The 15,818-nt window shown below is 43.9% G+C and overlaps 1 protein-coding gene and 2 long non-coding RNA genes across 7 annotated transcripts in view; 1 reads left to right on the top strand and 2 right to left on the bottom strand.

Moving 5' to 3' along the window:
- Positions 1-3,369, bottom strand: part of CFAP58 (cilia and flagella associated protein 58) — a 111,201-nt gene extending 107,832 nt beyond the window's left edge. The window contains exon 1 of the mRNA XM_047825500.1: positions 3,333-3,369. The gene's annotated coding sequence lies outside the window, so the exon portion shown is untranslated. The remainder of the gene's footprint in view (positions 1-3,332) is intronic.
- On the top strand, positions 97-6,400 carry LOC125147952 (uncharacterized). 5 transcript variants are annotated; one of them, XR_007145352.1, is made up of 5 exons: positions 97-475; positions 2,586-2,661; positions 3,254-3,393; positions 3,838-4,009; positions 5,936-6,400. It is a non-coding gene; the product is annotated as an uncharacterized LOC125147952 (long non-coding RNA). The 5 variants fall into 5 exon arrangements; XR_007145353.1 differs by having other exon boundaries at positions 2,586-2,844; XR_007145354.1 differs by having other exon boundaries at positions 97-424; positions 2,586-3,393.
- Positions 6,298-15,816, bottom strand: LOC125147953 (uncharacterized). The gene is made up of 3 exons (XR_007145356.1): positions 15,708-15,816; positions 13,337-13,643; positions 6,298-6,381 (listed from the first exon to the last, which is right to left on the bottom strand). It is a non-coding gene; the product is annotated as an uncharacterized LOC125147953 (long non-coding RNA).
- Positions 15,817-15,818: the final 2 nt, after the last annotated feature.

Genomic DNA, 15,818 nt, shown 5'->3' with positions numbered 1-15,818 from the left:
TCGGCGCGTCCTCCCGTCGCCAGGCAACCGCCACGCCCTCTGAGGAAACTGGAGGACTTCTGAAAGGGGAGGAGCCTCTGGGGAGGGCACCCGGGAGGCGTCCTAAGAGGCATAGGCAAACTGCCCTGTGTGGGGCGGGACCAAGGGTGTGAGGGGCGGGGCCCATGAGAGGCTGGGCGGAGTCCCAAGGTGCCCTCGGAAGTTGGAAACTCCGAGGAACGAGAAGGCGCAGCGCTGGGAGGCCGCTAAGGCCAGAGAACTAACGCCTAGATGGAAAGGTGGATCAAAGGCTTCTGGAAGAGCCGGAAGGCACCCTCTGCTCTCCGTGACAAAGAGACTCCGTCGCGGGAACAAGAAATAATCTCCGTTCGAGTCAACTCAACCCTAATGAAGCAGCTACTGTGTGCAAGATACAGAGGGGAAAGTAAGGTGGAGAAAACACAGACCCTGCTTTCAAAGGGTTTAGTCACCAGCGGTAAGAATAATAGGGCGCAGCGCTCGAAGCACCTGGGAAAACGTATGCGGAGCCACATCATGGAAAGTTGCCTTTCATCTAGGGCTCCTCTCAAGATCATTTCGTCTCCCTCTCCCCCTCCTCCTCCACACTCTTTAACCTTCAGGTACAGAGGGTAAACAACTTGGCTCATGAAATATGCAAAACCCCTCTTGGTTTTTTTCCCTTTAACCCCATCCTTACTCCTATCCCTCCTCAGCCCCATAAACATTCATGCTACTGTGCTTGAATATGCATTTTTGAAAAGTGTATGCATTTTTATTAGTGTATTTTTTAATGATATGGGACTTTAGGATCTTATTTTCTACTTTTTTTCACTCAATATTCTTTTTATGAATCTATTCTTTTGCAGTTGGTATTGTAATCCTAGTTTATCGCTTCTGATTGCTGCACAGTATTCCATATTGGACAGCAACACATGTGACTTCCATTCCCCAAATGGATACCAAGGCTACCCCTACCTCTCAGTGATAATCATCCTCGTCCATGGTCTCTTGTGGACCTATGTGTAATTCCTCGGCAGCATATGCCTAAAAATGAGGTTGGTAAGTTATAGTGGATGTACAGGGCAATTCACATTTGGTTATGCAACTTGTCCTGCACAAAGACATCCAGCCATGCACCAATGGGAGCTGGAAAACAGCGTTCCTATGTCATGTGCCCTGCTGAAGGAAGATATGCCCTTTTCTTCCCCCAAAAGCTCTGTTCCCTAGTCAAGTCACGAACCTGAGAGGCTATTACTATTGAGAGGGTATTCCTCTTTCAAATTCATTTGCCCAGTGGTAGACACTGTTTTCCAATGGCATAAAGGTGCCCAGTAGCCTGCTAGGAGCCCTGGGTACTTAACTTCAAGTACTGCTAGATGGCACACCAGAATTATTGCTCTACACTATCCTCCAGTGCACAGTGTGAGGGTTTCTGGCCCTACTCTCATCCTTACCAGCACATTGTAGTTTGTTTATTCATAAACACTCACATAGTGTTTACCAAGTGTCAAATACTATTCTAAGTGCCTTACAAATACTGACTCATCTAATCAGCCAATTTTCTAAGTTCTGTCAATTATCATGGAAGTAGTGTCAACATATTTTTGCTTTACTCAGCGTTTCTCTGACTCCTAGTGAAATTGAACATTTCTTCATACATCTATAAGCCACTTGGGATTCCCTTCTGTGAATTGTCTATTTATAGCCTTTACCTATATTTCAGTTGCTCTTTTTCTTTTTCATTTGATTTGCAAGGGGTTTTTGTACATTAATCTGGACATTAATCTGCTTTCAAAGACTGAAAACTTTGCTTGCCATGTCCTTTGTAAAACAATAATCCTTCATTTTGTAGCCCTTCATTGTGTGTGTGTGTGTGTGTGTGTGTGTGTGTGTGTGTGTGTGTTTTACTTTTTACATGCTTTTCCAGTATGATTTAAGAAGTCCTTCTCAACCCCAAGGTCATAAAGGTATTGTCTATCATTTTCTTACATTAGTGTCATAGTTTTACTTGTTAGCATTCAGTTCTTGAGCCCATCTTACTTTTGCGTATGGTGTGAGGTAAGGATCCGATTTTTTTTTTCTCAGAGGAGTGAGCCCATTTTCAACATCTTGGTTCCCAAATATAGACAGTTCTGCACTGAGCTCTGTGGTTTCCTCCTGTGCTAGTACCACAAGGTTTTATCATGATGGTTTTATAGCCAGACATCATGATTGAGGGCAAGTCCCCCACTCCTACTTCTTCTGTCAAAATGTCACTGGCTAATCATGAACCTCCATCAACCCATATAATTTTCAGGATGTTTTCAAGTTCCTCATGAGAAATCTTAACTGGAACATTAATGAATTTATTATTTAACTTGGGGAAAATTCACATTTGTATAATTGTATCTCATTCATGAACAGAGACTGTATATCTGGTAGACAAAAAAGGACATAATATGGCAGAGGCATAATGCACTATGGAGGCAATGGGAGAAGTGGCAGCTGAAGCTGGAGGATCAGGCTGAACCAAACTGCAAGCCAAGCTAATGGAAATGAGAACACAGGGTAGGCAACAGGGCTCAGGCTACTTTGTGTGTTTACAGGAGATCCAATCACACGCTGGGACTAACAGGTGGTGATACCATCGTGATCCAGAGAGACTCCATAACATTCCTGAAGGTACATAACAGAGAAAGACCTAGAGGGCCCTGGCCACCCATATCTTGTATTGGTATCAGTTGTAGTGCTATATGTCTTCCCATTTCCCAAGAATCTTCTGAAGGATTATTTTACAAGCAGATGGCCTGCCAAGGTGACAGAAATTCAATCCAGAAAACACTTCTTTAAAGCACCTGCTGCATTGTAAGTACAAGGCTGGCTAGAGGAACCACAGAGCCAACTAAGACAGAGTCACTGCCCTTTGCATTCACAATCTGGCTTTGGGGGGGAAGAGAGAAAAGACCATCTACAAGTAATCCCAACACAATATGATGGCATAATTTAGAACATGCCATGCCAACAGCGAGCACTATGGGTGCTGGGTCAGTCTAGACACTGATACCTGAGAGCATTATTTAGAATATAAGGACAAAAAGACCTTAACAAAGGAAATCAGGGAACCACAGGAGGTGGAAAGGAACATGACACATTCAACTCACAGGAAAGAGATGCAGGTGACATCAACTTGGATGGATTAATGGATGAGAGGATGGGTGGTTGGACAAATTAATGTATGCTGATGAAAGAAAGTGCTTCATTTCCAATTTTCCAGATTCCTGAAGACCCTGTTCCCCTTTGTTGTTGTAATAAAAAGGAACACTAGGTGGCATCACACTACCAAAAGTTCTCACCTTTTAAAGCCTCCAGGAGACGCTCATCCACCAAGATTGGGTCAGCCCCTAATTTAGACAAGTAAGAGTGCTTCTATCAATTTCATTACTCATTACATCCACTTAATTTATTTACTGAGCCTCTACTATGTGCCCAGCCTTATGCTGCCTACTGTGGAGAATATAAAAGGAGTTGAATCGAGGATCTCCTCCCAAGGGAGCATAAGGAGAAGCAAAACACACATGGCACCCCCTCCCCCACACAAAAAAAATTGTAAAACACTCCAAGGCGGGATGTGGTAAGCACTGAAATGAGGATGTCGGAATATAATATCCAGTGTCATCTGACCCCTTTGACCTTCTGGTGCCTTCTCCCACCGCTCACTTCTTGCCCCAATGGCTTCTTTCAGTTCCCTGTATGTCATGTTCTTTCCCACCGCTTGGAGTTCACAGAGGTTGATCTTTCTGTCTGGAATACTCAACCATCCCTCTTCACCTGGCTAACTCCCGTCCACCCCTCCTGCAGATTTCACTTCCTCGGGGAGAGATTTCCTGACCATCCTTCAACACCAGATTACCTTTGCAAGTACCATGTATTCGACTTCTTGGACCCTCTCACAATGGTAGTTCATCACGTGTTCATGGAAATGGTTGCTTAAGATCTGTCTTCTCTACAAGCTATCAAACAAGAAGGCAAGGTACATGTATATCTTGTTCAGCCCTGTCTCCATTGGTATTGTAGGCTGAACTGTGTCCCCCTAAAACTCGTATGTTGAAGCTATAGCCTCACTATCTCAGAATGTCACTGTATCTGGAGATGAGGGCTTTGTGAGTTAAAATAAGGCCATTAGGGTGGGCCTAATACAGTCTGAATTGTGTCATTACAAGAAGAAGAAATTTGGACACACAAAGAGACACCAGGGATGCATGTACACAGAGGAAAGACATAGTGAAGAAGGGCATCTGCAAGCCAAGCAGAGAGGCCACAGGAGAAACCAAACCCACTGACACCTTTACCTTGGTCTCCTAGCCTCCAGAACAGTGAGCAAATAAATTTCTCTTTAAGCCACCCAAGTCAGTGGTACTTTATTATGGCAGATGAAAAAACCAATATAAATGGCCATCACTCCTCTCAGTTTACAACTATTAAGTAAGTGTCTATTGAATGAGCTCTAAAATAAGGAAGAACAGTGAAGGATAGCATATTAGGAAAAGCTACATGGTAGACATGGCCCTTGACCTTGACCTTAAATGATACAGATGGCTCAGAGAGTCATGGAAGAAAATAGAAGGAATCCCAAGTATGGGAAGTAGCATTGGGCACATACCAAGGCAAGAATGTAAAAGTCCTGCTATAGGGATGGTGCGGTCCCTCTCAGGGGCCAGTGGACACTAATGTTGAGAAGAGGGTAGGTGAATGGTGGAGGTTTGGAAGAATAACAGAGGCATGGCTGCAAACTCAAAGACCAGGGGCAGCCAAGAACACATCCATTCACTCTGCCAGATAACTTGAATATATGATCATGAACTGTAATACCTCTGCAAAGCTCTTTGTTTAAACCTGGATATAAGTGCTTCCTATGGCACCCTGCTAGGATTTCTAAGCGGTGTGTTGTGACTCATAAGAACAGCTTTCTGTACATAGCACTCACTTCTTTAGTAGCACCCAGTGAAGATACATTGTAGAGCTCCAGAAAAGCAGAAACACTGAGATGTGGCTCTGCATGGAAAGTCCCAGCCTACGATGCAAAGCGACTGTGCCCTAAAGGAAACCTGCTCCTGCAAGGGATCAGAGAGGTCCTGGAGCCAATTTGGAGGGAGTCCACACAGCCCACAATTCCTTTCTCTGAGACTAGTAACTCCCCCCAGGAAGTATGTTCCTTCCTGATGCCAAAATGTTATAGATGGCCCTATCTGACTCCCTGGGCCATAGCTGAAGGGTAGGGTAGAGACCTGATCCACCTGAGGTCAATCCCATTATTTTTCCTGGGGATTTATAAATGGGGTCAAGAGTTGCAAGCCACTCATTGCTGGGGCCTGGAACTGAGTATGTGAATCCCAGGAGAGGCAGAGAAAGGTAGGCTGAACAGAGGGAAGAATAAAGCAAATGAACGTGGGGAAGAATCCACAGGCCCAAGAGAAGGGAGCGTTGGGGGAAGGAGCCTCCCTGGTTGTTGATGCCTCTTCAGAGCCTGGTAACTCCCTGGGGAGGCCTGGGAACACCCACACTCTTGAGTCTTGCTAGATACAACCTCCTAACAAACTGACTTCATTTGTTTAAACTAGACAGAGTTAGTTTCCATTGCTTATACCCCCAAAAACCCAAAAGTCCCGATCAACACAAATCCTGTTTATGCAGGCATTCTTGCGATGTCGCTTGAATTTAGTATCAAAACTGCATTTGGGGCCCCAAACAACATGGCAAAAACTGCCCCTGTCATCATATCTAACATTTCTCCCCCGGGCTGTTGGGAAGATTAAAAGCCCACGTGTTACAGAAAATTGTTGACATTTATCAGCCGACCCCCTGCTCACCTTAGATGACAGAACAGAGTCCCAGCTGGCTGGTGCTCTCCAAGACTGTGCGGGCCATATTTTATTCCTTTAATCTGCTCCTTTTCCAGCCTGCTGCAGACCAAACTTAACAGAACATTTGTTGAGCATTTGACATCGGTTCCCGAAGGATCTCCATACAAACTCCACTCTTGATACTGGAGGAGGCTACAAAGCTGGGGCACATTTATCAGGAAGATTGAAAGATTGGCCATGAAGTGGAAGCAGTGGGCGATCTGCCATTGCAGGCGATGATTTTTACCAGAAGGGGATGACAGTGTCACAACCACGCAGTTATCCAACCTGCCTTGCATTTCATTGGCTTAACAGCAACTGCGTTTCTCCCAGTCGGATTACTTTTGGGTATGACTGGTTCATTCAGTTGGTGCTCTTGCTGGAGAGGCCAGGCCAAGACTGCACTTTGGTGTTCTTCCTAGAACCAGGGAGGACTTACACAAAGTCACCAGCTAACCGGATTATTCAAAAAGACTGAGTAGCTCCACACAACCTGTTCCCACTACAAATGAATAAATAAATGAAATAAATTAATGAGTGAATAAGTAAATAAATAATTCCTTTAAAACATCAAAGCACAAATCCCTTGTCTTATTTCTGCTCTTCCCTGAAAACACCATATTTTCAAACATCTCTAGACTTTCCCATTGTCATGGGTAAAGTCTCCACTCCCATGTCAGGAATATCCTATGTCTCCTTCTTTGTCCAATTAGCCTGTTCTTTTTTTTTTTTTTTAACTTTTTTTTTTCAATATTTATTTTTGAGAAAAAGAGAGAGACAGCACAAGCCACGGAGGGGCAGAGAGAGAGGGAGATGAAGAATCTGAAGCAGGCTCTGCTCTGACAGCGCGAAGCCCTACGTGGGGCTTGAACCCACCAACCATGAGATCATGACCTGAGTCAAAGTTGGACACTCAACCGACTGAGCTACCCAGCCGCCCCCAGTTAGCCTTTTTAAAACTCAGCTCGGTGTCACCTCCTCCAGGAAGTCTTCCCTAGTTAGGTACCCCTCCTCTGTGTTGCTAGAAAACCTGTGTGTCATTCTGTCAATACACAATAGTGTAACCATGTGTTTATTTCGGTCTTTCCCACCAGACTAGAAGGACCAGTCTTTAAGTATATCTATGGTGCTGACCCATAAGAGACAGTCAAAATAGAAAGTTTGATGAAGGAAGGAATTAAAAATAGGATTAGCTTATCCACTCAGGCATAGAGCAATTACTCTCGGGAGTAACTAGTGACTAAGCGAAGTTAAAAGGTATTGGAATACAAACATTTGTGATTCTAAGGTAGTAAACCAAAATCATCTTCAGGTATGCACCAGGTCCCCAAACAGAAGTATTAAGGATTACAATAAAATACATTTATCTCCTTTATCTCCCTATCCTTAACACAAGGGCCAAAGTTTGAACCAAGTCTTTTTTCTTCTCCAGAGGGCCAAATGCACAGTAGATACTCAATAAAAGTTGACAACTAGCTTCTCATAGCAGCAGATAGGCATCTATAAAATGAAACTATTTGTTATGTTAAAGGAATAAACTCTCCTTTCTACCCTGGGGGTATGTTTCTTTCTTTCCAATATTTGCTGCCAAATCTACTGAATAATTTCAGCAGTAGAAAATGACTATGGAGCATCTACTGTGAACAGGTGTTCTCAGAGGCAGCAATGGGAGGGAGGCAGAAAGCCTCAAACCCCTCCCCACCCCCTGCCCCAAGGTGACTGAAACCCAGCTGAAGTCAAGCAGGACAATTCAAACCTCCAGGACAGCAGAGACCAGTCTAAAATAACACTGTATTTTAGAATCTAGCAACAGAGTCTGTGTACTTTTTCTGTAAAGGACCAGATTAAGAAATATTGTGGACTTCATAGGCCACATGATCTCCATATCCAACTGTGCTTTTGTAGTGCAAAAGCAGCCACAGACAATACAAAAATGAATGGGCATGGTTTTGAACCAGTAAAACTTTATTTACGGAAACAGGTGGCACTCTGGAGTTGGCCTGCCAGCCAGTATTGCCAAGTCCTGATTTAGCACAATGCCTGGCATATAGTACGTGCTCAAATATTTATTGAATGAATGAATGGATAAATGAATGAATGAAGACAGGTTTTCCTAAGGTTATACAGCCTGGTGATTTGTTTTAAAGTCCCAGTGTACCATCTTTAGACATTAACTACAGGAAGCTCAATGAATACCTACTGACCAGAAATAAGTCTGATAGAAATTATCTGACAGTTTTCCTTACTCCAAGTGCTATGTGTGGTTGGAAATTTAACATGTATAAACCACCACCAGCTTTCATGACATGGGGCACCCGGCTGGCTCAGTCGGTGGAGCGTGCAACTCTTGATGTCAGGGTTGTGAGTTCAAGCCCTCTACACTGAGTGTAGAGATTACTTAAGAATAAAAATCTTTTTTAAAAAAGAAAGAAAGAAGCATTTCTTTTCTTACTGTGGATCATGACTCATTAGTAATTTGTGGCCTGCCTTTTCATTTTCAAATAAGGGTAAGAGATGGGTAGAGAACGAAGAGGGAATATACCAGAGTTTGTCACATGTAGTAAGCATATTGGTTTTAAGGAATTTGCCTTTCAATTATAACACACTTTTATGTGTGAATATATTGGGTTCTAAGGGAAAATGTATTTTCAAAAAAGCTTGAAAAATGTTTAAATACTATTGTAATATCATTCTTGGAGAAATTCAGTGTAGCGATGAGGGAGCATAAGGCAAGCTGAGGGAAAAGTATAGACTAACAGCACCTCCCTACCCCCACTCCCACCCCCATAGGTGGGATATGTGTGATATTCCTCCCGCACTCCTGGCTGCCCAAGAACAAGGAAAAGAAAAGAAACCAAATGGTTGACTGGCAGAGATCACAGTCATGCAGGACAGGAGTTTCCTTCAGTTTAGTTAGTAAACTTAGAAAAGTGCAAGATAACTTAGTAAACTGCAAGAAAAAGGCAATCTTATCCATAGCCTAATCTCCAGAAGCATATAGACTCCGTTTTCTGGAGCCCTAATATCACCTTCATCAAGACGTAAGGGGGTTTAAGTGCTTGCCATGGTGACGTGAGAAACAAAGGCAAATGAAAAATTAAATTCCCTTACTGCCTACAGCCCATTGACTAGTCCTTGAAACAGGCAGAGTGACCTCCCTCTAGGGGCGCAGCTGCCTCAAAGATGACCCGTTGCTAGGGGCAAAAGGGAATCTTGGCTTAACATTATCCCGACTCCCCAGGATCCTGTACATCTACTTTAACATATAAGAATTCCTTTGGACACTTCCTATATCTCAACTTCCCCAAGATATATGCTGGCAATCATACTCCAAGCTTATGGCCCCCTGATACACATCTGAAGGGTCTCAGGACTGAGATTTTACTAAGCAATAATAAATGACATTTTCCTAACAACAGCTAGCCCCTCGAGGTCCTGTAAACCTTGCTTCCAAAATTCCTTAGACTTACGCTGTCCCTAATCCCCTCCCAACCTGAAGGTATATAATCATTCACCCTCCACAACCCCAGTGCAGCTCTTTCTGCCCACAGGTCCTGTCCCCATGCTTTAATAAAATCACCTTTTTTTGCACCAAACACATCTTCAAGAATTCTTTCTTGGCCATTGGCTCCAAACCCCACCATCACCCCAAAACCCCATCAGTTGTACATTTGAAGGGGATTTACTTCGAACAGAAAGATACAAGGTAGTAGTTAAGGTCAAGATTCTGGAGCCATAGTGCCTAATTTAAATCCCGGCTCTGCCACTTACTAGCTGTGTGACCTCAAGCAAGTTGCTTAGCCTCTTTGGGCTTCAATTTCTTCATCTGTTAAATGGGAATGCTAATGATACCTTCTGTGTGTGGTTATTATGAGAATTAAATGAGGTGTTATATGTAAAGTGCTTAAAGCAATAGTATAACCACATAGTATGAGTTTTACCTATTATTATACTGTCACTAAACAATAATTTGACCTTGAGTATATGACCCAGTTTCTCTGGGCTTCACTTTTTTTGACAGATAATCTTTAACCTGCTGTTTCCAACACTCCTAGAAGAGCGGGGGGATTCCCAGCACAAGGAAATTTCCTCTTTTCTCTGGGAAAGAAATAGCCAGATGTAAATCATCCTTCCTGTTCAACGGACACTCCTAAGGTCTCATCTCAGCAAAGCAGCCTATTCCAGTGAAATGCTCTGTAAACCAACTTGTTATTATCTCTTGAAACTGCACGCAAAGGTGAATTTATGATGGCAAGAGATCGACCAAATCAAGGAAAATGCTGGGTTTTTTTTACCATCCATCACTCTGTCTGTGACTAGCGTTGGCTTCCTGTCTCTCCCATTGTTGTGTATGTTATTCCACATACTGGGATAATCACAGCTGGGGGTGAACAGGAAATCTGTCCCCATTTTTGTCTGGATTTTTTTTCAATGTTCTTGACTGTGAAGTACAGTATGTGCCCAGCAGTTGGCCTGGTGTTGGTCACAAGTCACCTATAAATGCGGAATTTGAAGCCACATGTACGACCTGAGATTATGAAAACAGTTCCATTTACCTTCACACACACACACACACACACACACACACACACACACACACACACGAAAAACAGACCAGCAGAAAAATGAGTAAAGTTACAACTGACTATTTACAAATGAAGAAATAAAAACGGCCAATAACCCTGTTCTGTTCAGCCTCGCTCCTAATTAAAGAAATGCACATCAACACATTCAGATATCTTTTTCACCCATAAAAGAAGCACACTAATGTAAGTTAGGAAAGTGCCAGTGCTGGAAAGGATGTGGGGCAACCATCATTCTCACACTTTATCATTGAGAGTCTAAATTGGGGAAAGCGGCCTTGGAGGATGGTTTTCCAATATGTACCTTACTTTTGACCCGACCCTAAACTATCAAAGCATTCAACCAAAGCAGCCACCCACATACAGACTTCTTGTTTGAAGAAAATAACCCCCCTATTTGTTTAAACCTCTAGTAATCTCAAACACATACAAAATCATAGTCAGGATTTTAATACCTGAAACCAATCACACTCCAAATTGACAAGTTAAACAAAGAGAGAGAGAGATAAAAGAAGACATCCTTATCTTGCACTGACTTAAACACGAAGGTTTCTAGTGTTTCCCCTTGAAGCATGATATTGGTTTTGGGGCCGAACTTCACCCTTTGTTTTTATCACACTACAGAAGTGTTTAATTGTATTCTGATGCACTGCTGGAATTCTGTATTAACTTTTTCATTAGGATTTCTGAAAAAGTATTCATAAACAAGATGATGTGGGGAATAAAAGCAAAAGAAAAAAATCAAATTAAATTTCCTTACTACTTACAGCCCATTGACAAGTCCTTGAGATAAGTGGAGTGACCTTGCCCTTAGATCTCAACTGCCCCAATGTTGATACTTCGCTAAGGGCAAAAGGCAATCTTAGTTTAACACTATCCAGACCTCCAGGATCCTAGAAGTCTCCTTTAACTTCTAAAAATTCCTTTGGAAACTTCCTTAATCTCTACCCCCCCAAATACATGTTAGCAATTATCCTCCAAGCATAGGGCCCACTGATCTACATCTGAAGCATCTCATGACTAAGGTTTTATTAGGCAGTGATAAATGACCTTTTCCTGGAACACCTGGGTGGCTCAGTCGGTTAAGCATCTAACTTCAGCTCAGGTCATGATCTCACACTTCATGAGTTCGAGCCCCAATAGCTCAGAGCCTGGAGCTGCTTCAGATTCTGTCCCTCCCTGTTCATGCTCTGCCCCTCTCTCTCTCTCAAAAATAAATAAATCACTAAAAAAAGTTTTTAAAAATAAATAAACAAACAAATAAATAGTCTTTTCCTAACAATAGCTAGCCCCCCTCCAGGTTCTAGAAACCTTGCTTCCAAAATTCCTTAGAGACTTATGTTATACCTAACCCCCTCCCTACCTGACAGTATATGCTCAATTTCTCCTCACAATCCCAGTACAGCTTTTTCTGTCCACAGGTCCTGTCCTTGTGCTTTAATAAAACCACCTATTTGCAGGGTGCCTGGGTGGCTCAGTCAGTCAAGTGTCCACTCTTGATTTCAGCTTAGGTCATGATCTCATGGGTTCACGAGTTCAAGCCACATTTTGGCTCTGTGCTGACAGTGCGGAGCCTGCTTAACATTCTCTCTCTCCCTCTCTTTCTGCCTTTCCCCTGCTCATGCACTCTCTCTCTTTCTCTCTGTGTCTCAAAATAAATAAATAAACTTTAAAAAATAAATAAAATAAAATAAAACCACCTATTTGCACCAAAGACATCTCAAGAATTCTTTTTAATTTTTAATTTTTAATTTTTTTTTTTTTTTTTTTTTTTTTAGACAGAGCAAGAGCATGAGCAGGGGAAAGGGGCAGAGGGAGAGAGAATTCCAAGCAGGCTCCCGGCTCAGAGTGCAGCCCAACTCAGGGCTTTATCCCACGACCTTGGGATCACTACCTGAACCAAAATCAAGAATTGGATGCTTAACTGACTGAGCCATGCAGGCACCCCTCAAGAACTCTTTCCTGACTGTTCGCTCTGAACCCCAACATTTTCACATCAATTACTATGTCCCTTTTCTTTATTTTCCCCTTTTTAATGAGGTATTATTATTGGAGTTTTGACTGATATATTATTACTGCCTAATAAGAAAAGAATACCAATCACTGAGTTTTTAAAAATGTAAACGACTATGCTTTTATTTCTATATATTATATTTGTATCTTTTTTAAAAGTTTATTTATTTTTGAGAGAAACAAACACAGTGCAAGTGGGAGAGGGGCAGAGAGAGAGAGGGAGAGAGAAAGAGAATACCAAGCAGGCTCCGTGCTGTGCTGCCAGTGCAGAGCCCCATATGGGATTTGAACCCACAAACCGTGAGATCGAGGGTTGAGCTGAAACCAATAGTCAGACGCTCAACTGACTGATTCACCCAGGTGTCCCTGTCTCAAGTCCTTAAGGGGATAATTCTCTTGTTTATTATACCTACCAATCTCATCCCTCATTGGTTCACTTACTAGTTTGTAATTTCTTATTATAAGCTCATTTTCCATGGGGGATTGTTTATTCCCTAAGGGATCAGAAGAAACAACCGGGTTTTGCATTCACTTCTGACAGGGACTAAGGAGATTCATCACTTTGGAACCAACTTTTATGTTTTGTATTGACTTCAAGATTCCCTCACCACATGGGTTGTGTAAAGTGGGGCCTCACACCTATGCTGCCATAGCTGGGCTAGTGGTTTCGATTTCTATGGCAGACAACATCAGTTCATCCAGAGCGCCAAACCACAAACTTCCTTGCTGTGACCGTGAACAAGTGGGAAAATTTTTTCTCCATTCTCTAGTCACTAAGATCTGCACAGTCCCAGCTGTGAGCAGGGGTCTCTAGTCCAGATCTCTGCCTTTCTAGAACCCAAGGCCTGAGTGAGTACTCACCTCCAGTCAGCCATTTGGGCTTATTTTCACATCAAACACAGATGGGTGCTTCTGGGTTCTCTCTTCTCATCTCACCCCCCCCCCCCCCCAGCTCCTCCTTTCTTCCTTTCATGCATTGCTATGTTTTTTTCAGCAGTTCTGTTAGAAGCAGATGGTCCCGTACTTCTTAGTCCCTCATGGTCCCAGAAGTTGAACCTTTGTACTTTCCTGTCTTTTAAAAACTTTGTAGAGTAACCACAGGTGCTATGGAAAGCACACGGCATAGATGGGGGTTCCAATGAAGGCATGGCGGTTCAAGGAAAACTTCCTGAAAGAGAAATTGCTTATTCTAAAGACTGAGCACACCTTAGCCAGGCCCCCCACCTCCCCAAAAAAGTGTGTGTGCACTGGGGGTGACAGGTTGGAGAACAAGGTGGGAGAAGGTTGCACGCAGAAGACAGAGCACATGTGACTATCTAAGTGTGGGGGTGGGGACAAACCCTATATCACATTCTGAGAAGCACAAGTTCCAGGAACTGCAAGGAGTTTGGGGTGGCATATGGAGAGAGACGTGAGGTTAGTGAGATAAGCAGAGGCCAATTCATGAACCGCCTGTGTGCCAGCTTAGAATAGTGGACTCTGTTTTGAGAGCAGAGGGAAACCAGTGCAGGTGACCATTAGGTCTCAGAGAGTGAAACGGACTGGTTTAAAAGAAAGACAAATCTAATAAATCTTCCTTCTATAAAGAAATACACACAGCGAACTTTGCAGACTGGATGGCAATCCCAGAGGGTGTTTCAGTACTAACCTTCACATTCCAGCACATAACCCTGAACTCTTACTCCAAGGATTATAAGGCAATGTAGGGGTGCTCAGGCCAGTGTTCCTACCCCCCCCCCCCCCAAGAATTTCTTCTGCCTGCCTCGGAGAGAATGAGTGCCCTATCCATCCGCCCCACAAACATTTTGGAAATACACAGCTCTTTCACAAAAGTTTCCCCAGATCACTCTGTCAAGGAGGAAGAATTTTCTCTGCCCTTTAAGGTCCTTCTACTAGTCATTTGATTCTACTAAGAGTCAAACCGACAGCTGACAGATTTTTTTTACAGGAGAAAATCAGATTTAGGTTCCTATGTAAGGGGGATCCATGCAGACACGCAAATTCCAAAGGCAGTGAGGCAACAGGAGCTTAGGGGAGCAGAGGAGAAGGGTAGGGGCCTAAGGAGACAAAGGGGAGAAAAGACTCTTAGCAGGGAGGTAAAAGGAGAAGTTTGGAAAAGAAAGCTTGCCTTATTATGCAGAGAAACCTCTTAGGTAAAGAGAAATCTCTGGTAATAGCTCTCTTCCTGGTGGGGCAGGCAATTGGAGGGGGAGGTAAAGAGCTTTTCCCAAATCTGCTGCGGTTGTTTTTAATTCAAAATAATGTTCAGACCAAACTGGCCCTTCTTGGTGCAGCCTGCCCTTGGCCCCTACAAGCCCATTCCCCATGCCTCCCCACCAGCCCCCAAAACTCTTTCATAATTGTCCCTGACGTAAGGAAAGAGCTATGAGCAACAGCAAAATTTGAAAACAAGAGTAACCTGGGCCAAGGGCCAGGGGGTCTATTTTTAGGACTTTGTCTCACTGCCTGTTTCTCTTTCCGACTCTCCCTAATGTCTTCCAGGCGAGTGTTAAAGTTATTTGGCTGGCGCGAAGAGGGAAGGAAGTAGGTGATCTAAGACTCGACAGCAGTAGCAGTGGTGATAATCATTTGGACAGTGTGTTCTCATAATTTCCCCCAAGGTGCCCTCGGTGGCGTTTGACTCCCCCAAAGCCACTTAATGCAGGATTTATTCAAGCCGTTGCCGGCCACTTCCACTGGCTGTGGCACTGGAGCAGGTCACAAAGGGAAAATAAGAGGTTATGTATTTCATAACCCATTAAGCGCCACCAGGGTGCTGCTGCTGCTGTCCCTCCCGGCCTCAGTTCCTTCAGGGCTAACTCCACAAGGGTAAACAGGCTCTGGACATGAAAGCGCCCTCTACGGATAGACCCGGGTGGTCATCACTCTCCTTTGTGCAGGGTTACTCAGGGACTATGATGCTTTCGCTTCTCGTTTAGTTTGGTGAGTTCTTCTAATACACTCAAGCCGCAAAAAGAAGAAAAGAAAAAAGAAAAAAGAAAGAGGGCCGGCGTGGCGGCTCAATTTATATTTCCCTCCCGGGGACAAAAGAGGTGGCCCCCGGAGTTCCGCCGCCCGTGAAACGCGCCGCGGGAAAACGCTCGGCCCACTAGCAGTGATTTAACCCCTTCCACTCCGCCGGCCCAGACCGACTTTTAAGGGCGTCCTGCCCGACTCCCTGTCCACCCGCCCCAGTTTACTCCGGTGGCCAAAGCCCGGCTCGGCCGGTCACCTTCCAGTCCTGCTGGCCTCTCTGAAATTTCTGGGGGTCAACGGGCCGACCTCTACGGCGACCCCGGGGCCGGCCGCGGCAACCCGCGCGGTCCTCCTTAAGAAGTTTCCG

This window comes from Prionailurus viverrinus, chromosome D2 (assembly GCF_022837055.1).
Source record: "Prionailurus viverrinus isolate Anna chromosome D2, UM_Priviv_1.0, whole genome shotgun sequence".
Classification (NCBI taxonomy): Eukaryota; Metazoa; Chordata; class Mammalia; order Carnivora; family Felidae; genus Prionailurus; species Prionailurus viverrinus.
The sequence above is the reverse complement of the archived record's forward strand: the minus strand, read 5'-3'. Positions and strand labels throughout refer to the sequence as shown.